Genomic DNA, 11,252 nt, shown 5'->3' with positions numbered 1-11,252 from the left:
ATATTTTAGCTTAGTTTCAGTTTTTTCCAACCATGTTCCAACCTGACTCTAGATGTTTTTAATGTGCTCTTTACACATGGAGTATTGATGCTGTGATCATATCATATTGTAATTACTGTAAATAGATGGCAATTCAGAGATTCTACCTAGAGCTGTTCACATCCTCAGGAAGTTATTCACTTAATCTCATAATGCCAAAACAGCTTTGTTTATAACAGCAAAATATTTATCACTACATTAATCCATTAATTCACTTCTGTATCTGTTCTTGCAAAATGTTTAAGAACAAAAAAAGCTCAAGGAAACAATGGCATAATAAATGCATATCAAACAGAAATATATGTTTATATTACCTTTAACTGTTGAGGCCACTGCCATATTGGTTCTTTCTATGATGTCAAGATTTGTCAAGTCAGAGCCTATAATTCATGTAATTCCACATTTACAACTTGTAATTACTAAACAAAGCAAAAAAAGAAACATCCTCTCACATTCAACTGCTTTTATTTCAAGCAAACTTAACATGTGTATATACAGTATTTGTATGAACCAGAGCATGTGAGCGGAGCATTGAGCTGAGTGGTGATAATTTCACCTGAGCAGAGATCGCCTTTTTGAAGATTACGCTCCGCTCTCTCAGGCCGCTCAGTGCTGCTCGCTCAACCCAGAATGCGCTTCGTGATATGCTGGTTTGGGAATCTGCGAAATAAGCAATAGGCCTGAGGTTATGGAGCTCTAACATTGCATTTATTTAGATTATAAGGTTTGCAACTTCACTAAAACAAAGTATAAATCAAAGTTAAGAACGAGGATATTGAAAGGGAGACCGTGAGAATTAGAAAATATTCTTTTTGGAATCGTACGTGTCACATTGCCAGAAAGCATGAGGAAGTGCTACATGAAAATAGTAGTGCAGCAAAAGGTGAGCTAGTAGGCTACACTACTGTTAAATAATAAATAGATAAGTAATGTATTTTATTGTTTTGCAATCATGTCAGTGCAGCTGCCAGCTAGATGCAGGCCCGGTTCTGCAGGTTTGAGAAAGTTAGAGCACCCTCAATTGAATATGTAAGCTTAATAATATTGTATAATGGCAAAGCATGTTTCCTTGTATCCCGGCGAACACACACAAAAAAATCCCTGCATCAAAACCAATAAACATGTAAGATTTTGCAGATCAGTGTATCCTAATTTGCAGGTGCAGCATTCTGCTTTCATGCCTCTATTGTACAATTGAGCATTTGATTAATAAAGATTTCCATTCTCACAAAGAGAATTTCATAGCGGAATTATCTCACTTAATCGACCGCCTGTTGCTTTCGGTTTCTGCTTCGGGATAAAGTAGCACAAAGCTGCTGGTCATTTTCCCAAAGCCAAATCCACATCTTAACGATAAGTGAAATGTAAATAAATGATTCTAAATTAGTGGTTGCAGAAAACATCTTTGACATCGCTTGCTGCATTCATGCGCAGAGAAAAAAACCTATAAATGATTGTACATTAGAAAAAAAAACATTCTTAAACGAAGGCAGTGTAATTTGTGAATTAAATAATTTTTATTTGTTTTAGCATCATTAAACATGATTTCATCTAATATATATATTGGACAAAATCTCACTTTATGCAGGATATATTTTTTTTTGCTAAATCCATAGTTAAACTCTGCTGTACATATAAAGAGCGTATGCACAACACATGATCTTTTGACGCATATAAAGTCCAGATTCAATTTGTAATGCTTTAAAAATATCAAGAAAAACAAAGGGGGTACATGATATCTACTAATATAATAATTATTATATAAATAACCGCAGTCCTTTAGATTGCATATGATTCGTACATATAAAATTGTAGGGAATATTAATCAAGCAACAATACTGAAAAATAGAAAACCATTCACTGCTTTTTTCTAGATAAATGAATACACCCTTTAAAACTGAACACAAAATTAGGATGAGAAATTGCTCATTTTAATTTACAGACCCAAAGTCTGATAGCATTAAATCAGAAACCTATTAATGTATCAAATCTACAGTAGCCTAATAATCATTCTGTGGAGACAACTGAAAAACAATTATGAATGTCAATTTTACCTATCAATATTTCCTGGTACCAGTCCATGTTTTAATTATTGCCATAAATGACTCGAACAAACTTTAAAGTTGAAAAGATTGTGTTTTTCTGGGTCGGCTGTAACACTCGGGTCCAGTTTAAACTGAAAAGCACATATTTGCACATATGCGAGTTTCTGCACCAACGCACATATGTTTTATCACTTGTAGAGGCATGTTTGATGACTTGTTTAAAGTAAATAAAGGTAATTTAGAACTGAACTTTTTTAAGATATTATTTGAAGATGTTCAATGACATATGTGCTAACACAGAAATATTTGACTGATAACAAATTATAACGAAGGTCTGGTAGACCCAGTTATCTAACAGCCGTTGCAAACCAGTCCAAACTAAACAGAAAGATTTTATATACAAAAACACAACAATACAATCACATAATTTCAGATGTGTACATTACTAATCATCTGATAATGTAATAAATGTTGGCCTATAGTCTATATTTCACCTAGAGGGGCACCTCAGCCAATGTGGGCAAAGGGGCAGTTGCTTGGGCCACTGTAGCTACCCCCTGTGTACGTGTTTGGAACCAAGTATACTACAGAGAAATTTTATGTCAGAGCAGAATTTGAGTGAGCGGTACTTGAGCGGAGCGTCTGCTTGGGCCGTGAGCGGTTGAGCGGAGCGGGTTATTGAGCGGAGTGTCACACCGCTCCACTTTGCTCACATGCTCTGTCTATTGCCCTCATTACATTAGTAAAGAAAGAGTTGAGGGAATCACTACAGTACATCATGGAGAGAAGCAAAGCTGGTAGAAAATAGTGCTGCCAAGTCCACTTATTATATGCAACTTTAGGCTTCTTCTTTGAAAAAAAAACCAAGGGTCGGGTTGCAGTTTTTTGGGTTGTTTTAAAAAATATGGTTGCTTGTTAGGAAAATCTGACATTGTTTTTTTTTTTACATTTATGGTCGCTGTTTTCTCCAATGCATTGACTGACGCTGTCTGCTCACAGCCTCACAATAATATCAGTGCTGTAGTGTAATTTGTCCTCCCACAAATCCCCACATGGACCTATCCCCCCCCTCCTCCCCATCAAAAATGACACCGAAGTTGACAAAAAATATCCCAGAAATTCCAAATATGGGGACTAAAAAATGCCCACGGAAGGAGTTCCCGTGTTTTATTAATAATATCTGATATAGTTACAATTACATACATTGCGATCTTCTTTTGACTTTTCACTGGACATTATTTTTTCTTCCCGCCATCCAGTTCATCGCACCATCGCACACACAGACAGGCTATTGATCTGCATCAGTTCAGTATTATAATCCCACGTTAAATTCTGTAACCGTTCACCCCTCTTGTTCAAAATAAACTGTCCTAGCGGGTAACACTCTTGCTCACGGTGCTGTCCTGTCTCACCCGCTAGAGGCCAAAAGTGCAAAGTTTCCAGTGTTGTTTAGAGTTATTTTTCTGAAGTTAATTTACCGGAGTTAAAGTGTTGATTCTGGTGTTGATATGAGTGACATCAACACTTGCAGAGTGTTTAATGGTCAGAGTCAGTGTAATTACAGTGAGTTGACATAAATTACACATATCAATTTTCATATTTGATTTTAAGTTTCTCAAAATTTCTAATAACATATGTAAGTTTCCCAACATTGCCAGATTGCTAATATTATTTCCTTTTAGATAATATGGCAGAGAACCGAGAGGAGCCACGTGGCCAGCTAGCTAGATAGCTAATTATCTGGCAAATTGAGGAAAGGGTAATAAATATTTTAAATAATTAATTTTATCAGTTTTCTCATTCAACTTGGGTTTTGTTATATTTTAGAATTTTGGCCGGGAAAAATAACTTGTTAATTTATGTGATTAATGTTTAACGCATAAAAACAAATTAACGCAAATAATGCAGCATCTATTTTTCACTTCCTGTGGCTCAAGTTATATGCAATGGCAAATTATGGCCATGAAATGCATTTTGTCTCATATTTTAATACAGTCGTGCATTATTATGTTCTCACAAATATTCACTGACAGTTTAAGTGTAAGGGAACAGCACTCAAAAACTCACGATTTCTTGTTTAAAATGACACGTGCACCCCGCATGTGCAGCTTTAGATGGTCTGAGGAATACACTCTTCTCTAAACTAAAATATCAGCTAACCCAGCAAGAAACAGCTGTGAAGAAGCACTTTGAACATTTATTTCCTGGTCAGATTTGATATTAACTGTTCATGTTCGCTTATCGTGTAATGAACGTACTAGAAGTGTGCGCCAAACTTACATGAAAGTAAATACCAATTAATTTGCTCCAGTTTCACTTTAATGTAACATTTGTGAGATGAAAAATTGCTTGGTACGTATGGGATCATACAAGGTTAATGACATGCAGTGACATGAATATATGGGTTGCTCTATTTCTGTCACATCACTTCACCTTAACATAATGCATGAAAGTGAATTTAAAAATGATTTTTGTAACACTTTCTATGAAGCCCATATATTTATAATGCATTGTAAGTGCACTGTAATTCATTTTTTAATGTCTCTTAATAGGCTACATCTTATAAAATCTTCTCAACTTATAAGTAATTGGAACCACAATTGGAATACATTATACTTGCCTATTCATATTATACCTTAGAGCAGCGGTTCTCAATCTTTTTCTGGAGTACCACCAACACTACACATTCTGGATGTCTCCCTCATTTGATACACTCAATTCAGATTATGAAGCACTCTACTAATTAGCTAATCAGGAGAATTATCATGTGTTAGATAAAGGAGACATACAAAAACGTGTAGTGTTAGTGGTAATGCAGGAGAGGTTTGAGAAACACTGCCATATAGTATAATTCATTACAATACAATCAACATCCAATTTTATCTGCAGTAGTTATAGAGCATTATAGACTGTATTCATTATAGTAAGTGACAAACAATGTCTGCTTATAATCATCCATAAGATAGTTTTAATAGGTTATTAAAAGGTTATAATAATATAATGCAATACACATTTAAATGCAGTGATTCCCAAACCTGTCCTAGAGCCTCCCCAACAGATGCACCCATTTCAAGAAATGGAGACTGGACTCTACTAATGAGCTGATGAGTTGAATCAGGTGTGTTTGATCAGGGAGACATGCAAAATGTCTAATGTTGGGGAGACTCCAGGACAGGTTTGGGAACCACTGCTTTAAGGTATAACCATGAATAGGTTAAGTATTATAATATATTATAACTGTGGCTGCAATTATTGATGAGAAGTTACACCATATTATAAGGTGTGTTATAAGACATTATGAATGGAGTAGAATGTCTTTATAATGCCTTTACAATGCATTATAAATATGGGCTTTAAAGGAAGTGTTACCATGAATTCTATTACTATTGCATAATAATATGCAATAAAATAATAATGGTAACACTTTACAATAAGGTTCAATTTGTTGCATTAGTTAACTACATTAGTTAACATGAACTAACAATTAACAATACTTTAACAGCATTTATTAACTATGTTAATTTAAACATAAACTAACACATTTTTTAAATCAAAAGTTATATTTGTTAACATTAGTTAATGCACTATTTACTAGGTTAGGGTTAGACCTAAGCGAAACTGAAATTTAACCTAATCTAATATAAACTTATGCTAACCGAAATCTCAAAAATTGCTTGCCAAACTCACATTTCAATAACATTTTAAATCAGCAATAAAATATGACATGAATGGTATCATAATCATTGTTTCATACGTTCAAATAGCTGAAACATAGTATATTTCAGTTTGTTTCGGCCAAAGTGCATGTGCAGTGCTGATTGCAAGTCTCACGATGCCAACCACTTTGCAGCTATTTTTATGGAGTTTCAACAGCAGCTACAATGACCTTGTAAAGACCAAGCGATAACTTTGCCGAATTGACACTCTTATTTGGAATGCGGGACTTTCTTTAACATTGCCTAGCGTTAGAATTAGAATTTTTCTTCCCTTGCAGCTTTCGTCATGCTGATGAAAGTTCAATATCAAGGCGTGAAGAAATTTGTAAAATTGATAAACGATTTTACATTCCAAGATTTTCTCAATGATGGTAAGTAGCTTGTGCTACTTCTTAAAAATGTGCTGTAGACAGTCATGTAGCAACTGTGCTTGAGACATAAGCTGACATCAGAAGTCCACGTGACTTGCCTCCAAGTTTCAAAGCTGTGCTGTTTGTACTTGATAAGTTATTAAGGTTTGACTTAAATATGAACAAATAAATTAAAATGTCTATGTTCATGCCATTGATAAAATTACTTTTCAGTTAAAAGAAAATTCGGCTTGCAACAACTGCAGCTCTTCAAGTCTTGGATGTGTTGGGCCTCATGTATTCAGATAGAAGACAAAGGCAGGCCTAACAGTCATAAAAACATAACTCATGCCCCACCTTCCAAGTCGTAAATTTTACTGATATAAATCACGCCAAAATCAAACAAAGGGATTCCAAAACAGACTACAAATCCATGAAGCCTTGCTCACTAAAGGATCGAACTCTCAACTCCTATTGGATGAGGCACACAACAGAACGTCCCTCAAACATGACATCATCAGGAGTTGAAATAATTCTGAAATGCTTCCAGAATTCACTTCCAGCGACTTTGTTCACCGAATATAGACATAGCTTTTTGCTGCTCTCAGGTGCAACCTCGTGGCACAAGGAAGTAATGTCCGACTTGAAACTGTAGCCATACAATCTCCATCTCGCTGGACGAGTTGAGATTACTCTGTGTTCAACCAAACACTCTAACGGATCCGAAGGAGACCGCCGAGCAATTCGCATCTTCATCCGTTTGCCTACAGAAGTGAAGAGATTAAAGATTTCTCTTCCATCTTCAATCAAGTCGACATTTCTGAGTTCTCCGCTAGCCCGCCGAGAATCAACAGCCATACCGCCCGCCGACAGAGCAAGGAAACGGCCTCCCGTCATCACCCGAGCCTCAAGGAACCAGGTCAGAGTTAAAGGATGGAGGAAAACACATTCTACCTGTGTCCTCATGCGATTCAAGTAAGAGGTTTACGTCTGGTCAGAGATAGAATATTATAGTGTGTTATTCTTGTGTTTCAGGGTTTTTGCTTGTACAGTTTACGGATCGTCATGTCCGCTCATTATTAATACTCAGGGTATTAATTATCACGATTTTGTTTTGCTGTATTGTGGTCCAACCAAATTGAATTGTTGTGCAGTTTCACCATTGCGGAAGAGACAGCAACTGAGTTCATCCATTAAAGAGTCAAATAACATGGGACTGTTTACGAGCCGTCCACCGCGTCTCTGAGCGATGAACTAAACAGCTGCTTTCTCTCCCACGATCGCGAAATCAGCTTTAGGGCTGTCACTTTCTCTCTCTCTCTCTCGTACTAATTACACACACACACACACACACGCAGGCACGCGACCCCTCACAAACATTCTGGCACACATTTTGGCTCGTAGATAGCTTAAATGCTAAAGCCCAGCTTTGTCCCTAAGCTATCGTACAAGCGGATATACGCGGTAACTGGTAGACGCCATATCCGCCCCCATTCGCGGTCATATTCCCTGGCCGGAAGTCTCGCGTGACATACCCTCCACGAGAGTCACGTCCGCTATTTTGTGCATGTCCCTCCTTACACATACAGTCACACACACACTGTCACACACACACACCTTATGTGTTATAGGATTATTTTATTTCCATATCTAATCATATCACTGTTTAGTTTGTAGTTGTAAGTCGGAAGTTTATTGACTGCATTGTATTAATTATTAATTGATATTACTGCATAAATAAACTTTGTTTATATTACAAAGAGAAGTGTTTTGGTTTGTTTTGCATACACCTGTGTCATGCTGACGGTATGTGAGTGCTCGGATTCAAGCCTTCATTCAATGTTTTTTTCCCGAAAATCAATATTCTTCGGATGTCGATTTTCCTAAGAAAACAATCTAATATTGAGACTGTTTTACTATTCGGTTATTAGTCCCTGATTTCAGGGTGGTGCCCCGTCAATGTTAATCCTTATTAATATTCTATTGATTTTTGATAATTGACAATTATCTTTGATGATTGAATTTGAATGATCAATAAGCTAGTGTTAATTTTAATTAATGTTTCATCAATGTTAACAATTAATGATTATCTTTGATAATTGTTGATATAAAAGTTTTAAAAAAGCTAACATTGATTCTCATCAATGTTCTATTGATTTTAATAATTAATAGTTATCTTTGATAATTATTAATTATTGCTATTAACCAAACTTGCTCCTAAACATAGCACACTACATTTACTGGAGTTCCATATGAGGTTTTAATGAGTTAGATCCAATTAATTAATTGAAATATTAATTAATAACTATAGAAATAATTAATTATTTCTGATAGTAACACTGATCTAAACAACCAGTAAAGCTCTACATAATAACTGGTGTCCCGTGTGAGGCATCCTATGTGCCAGTTCTGTCACAGTGTGTATGCATAAGAATCCAGAGTAATAACTTGAATCCTTACTTCAAAGTTTGGTTCTGTTTGACAATTTACTTCTCAAAACTTGCCAAACATAAGCCAGTGTGATGTGAAAGTGCTCTTAAGAGTGAATTAGGGGTTGGTAAATTTACTATAGTCTGCTTAAAATCTGCTGTTGTTGTTATTTAACTCCTAACGCTTTCATCTAAATGTTACAGAGAAGTGCCAAGTCACTTCATTGACATCCACCAAAGAGAGAACACAGTGAAATTTGCACATTACATAACAGTAGACCGTAAGCCACAGGTCGAAGCCTCTCAACTGTGCTTTCGTGTTAGCATTATATCAACTGTAATACAACAAGCTGTCAGAGCCACTATCACAAGAATTTTTACAGCCCCAGTAAAATGAGTCACCAATCACCCTGCATGACTGGAGCTGAAGCTCTGTTGGGACTTGAACCCACAACCTTTGAACGGCCACATTTTGCAACTTAGAAGGGCAATGCGCTATCCATTGCGCCACAGAGCTCATCACGCTGTGTCTCCAACACTCTGAGGTTACACTCTCTGTAGTAAGGAAATCAACTTCCCAAGAATTAAGAATTGAACACACTTTCAATAGGAGGTGTCAGGACCTCCTATCCTCAGGAGGGGCCAGATAGCACAGTCACTGTCAGATAAGCACTGCTAAGATTAGGGTTAGGGATATAGGGGTGAAAACCACCATGCTGGATTGCCATAACTTTTGCCAGGAAGGTGATAGCCCCCCATTTTCAAGGGTGCTCTTTCCAGTGGTGCCACCACCATGTCTCTATGAGGTCAGCAGGTGCCTCAACCCGATTGGCCCTCCTACAAAGTGCTGTTTATATCTTAGAGACTCAGCGGCCACAACACACTACAAAGGCACAGCTGGGATTTGAACCCACGACCTCCTGTTTACTAAACAGGCACTTTAACCAACTGAGCCACCGCAACTTCTGTTGCAAAGTCTCCATGGGAGGTCATCAGATCAAGGAATAGGACATGCTATTGAGAGGATGAAAGTGTTTGAGAAAAGAGTTTTGGTGGTCAGATAGACTTGTTTGTTGGCCAAGTGAGCTTAGCAAAATAACTAAGGCAGTGACTCTGTTGGGACTTGAACCCACAACCTTTGAATGGCCACATTTTGAAATTTAGAAGTCCAATGCGCTATCCATTGCGCCACAGAGCCCACATTATGTGCATTGTTGTGTGTGGGATAGGAAAATGTAAAATCCAAGGCCTGGGTCCAATAAAGGGCCCAGGCCGGGTTGTGCACAGTCCTTCCCTCAACTGACCACTAAGAACCCACCCAAGAGCGGGAAAGGGACACAAACACAGCTCTTAGTAAAATAAAATAAAATAAAATAAAATAAATACATCCCAAAGGGGGTATTATTGTAAGGGTACCCCAGGTTAGGTTTAGGAGCTGATGAGGGTATTGCTCTAAGGGTAATTAAGGTTAGGTTTAGGGGCTAGTGTGGATATTACTCTAAGGGTAATTAAGATTAGGTTAGGGTTAGGATATAGGGATGAAAACCACCATGCTCATGCTGGGTTAGAGTTAGTGGGGTTAGGTTAGGGTTAGGATATAGGGATGAAAACCACCATGCTCATGCCGGATTGCCATAACTTTTGCCAGCAAGGTGATAGAGGAACGAAACCAAGCCCTACCCACCCACTTTCAAGGGTGCTCTTTCCAGTGGTGCCACCACCGAGTCTCTATGAGGTCAGCAAGTGCCTCAACCTGATTGGCCCTCTTACAAAGTGCCATTTACATCTTTGAGACTAGGCAGCTGCAACACACTACAAACGCTATGCTGGGATTTGAACCCAGGATCTCCTGTTTACTAGGCAGGCACTTTAACCAAGTAAGCCACAGCACCTTCAGCTGCAAAGTGTCCATGGGAGGTCATCAGATCAATGAACAGGCCAAGCTATGGTGAGCATGAAAGTGTTTGTTTGAGAAAAGAATTTTGGTGGTCAGATAGACTTGTTCGATGGCCAAGTGTGCTTAGCAAAAAGACTAAGGCAGTGACTCTGTTGGGACTTGAACCCACAGCCTTTGAATGGGCACATTTTGTCATTTAGAAGTGCAAGGCACTATCCATTGCACCACAGAGCCCTCATTATGCACCATGTTGTGTCTGGGTTAGGGTTAGGATATAGGGATGAAAGGGTTTAGGGTTAGGATATAGGGGTGAAAACCACCACGCTCATGCTGGATTGCCATAACTTTTGCCAGGAAAGTGATAGATGCACAAAAGCAAGCCCTACCCACCCATTTTCAAGAGTGCTCTTTCCAGTGGTGCCACCTCCGAATCTCTATGAGGTCAGCAAGTGCCTCAACCCGATTGGCCCTCCTACAAAGTGCCGTTTACATCTTAGAGACTCAGCGGCCACAACACGCTACATTTGAACCCAGGATCTCCTGTTTACTAGGCAGGTATTTTAACCAACTAAGCCACAGCACCTTGTGCTGCAAAGTCTCCATGGGAGGTCATCAGTTAGGGTTAGGGTTAGGATATAGGGATGAAAACCACCATGCTCATGCCGGATTGCCATAACATTTGCCAGGAAGGTGACAGAGGCATGAAAGCAAGCCCTACCCCCCCATTTTCAAGGGTGCTCTTTCCAGTGGTGCCACCACCAAGTCAGGTTAGGGTT

At 38.2% G+C, this 11,252-nt stretch overlaps 1 non-coding gene across 1 annotated transcript; it reads right to left on the bottom strand.

Moving 5' to 3' along the window:
• Positions 1 to 9,687: 9,687 nt before the first annotated feature.
• Positions 9,688 to 9,777, bottom strand: trnar-ucu (transfer RNA arginine (anticodon UCU)). Its single transcript is given in 2 exon segments — positions 9,688 to 9,723; positions 9,741 to 9,777. It is a non-coding gene; the product is annotated as a tRNA-Arg (tRNA).
• Positions 9,778 to 11,252: the final 1,475 nt, after the last annotated feature.

This window comes from Myxocyprinus asiaticus, chromosome 17 (assembly GCF_019703515.2).
Source record: "Myxocyprinus asiaticus isolate MX2 ecotype Aquarium Trade chromosome 17, UBuf_Myxa_2, whole genome shotgun sequence".
NCBI lineage: Eukaryota > Metazoa > Chordata > Actinopteri > Cypriniformes > Catostomidae > Myxocyprinus > Myxocyprinus asiaticus.
Note: the sequence above shows the minus strand (reverse complement) of the source record. Positions and strands in the feature narration are given on the sequence as shown.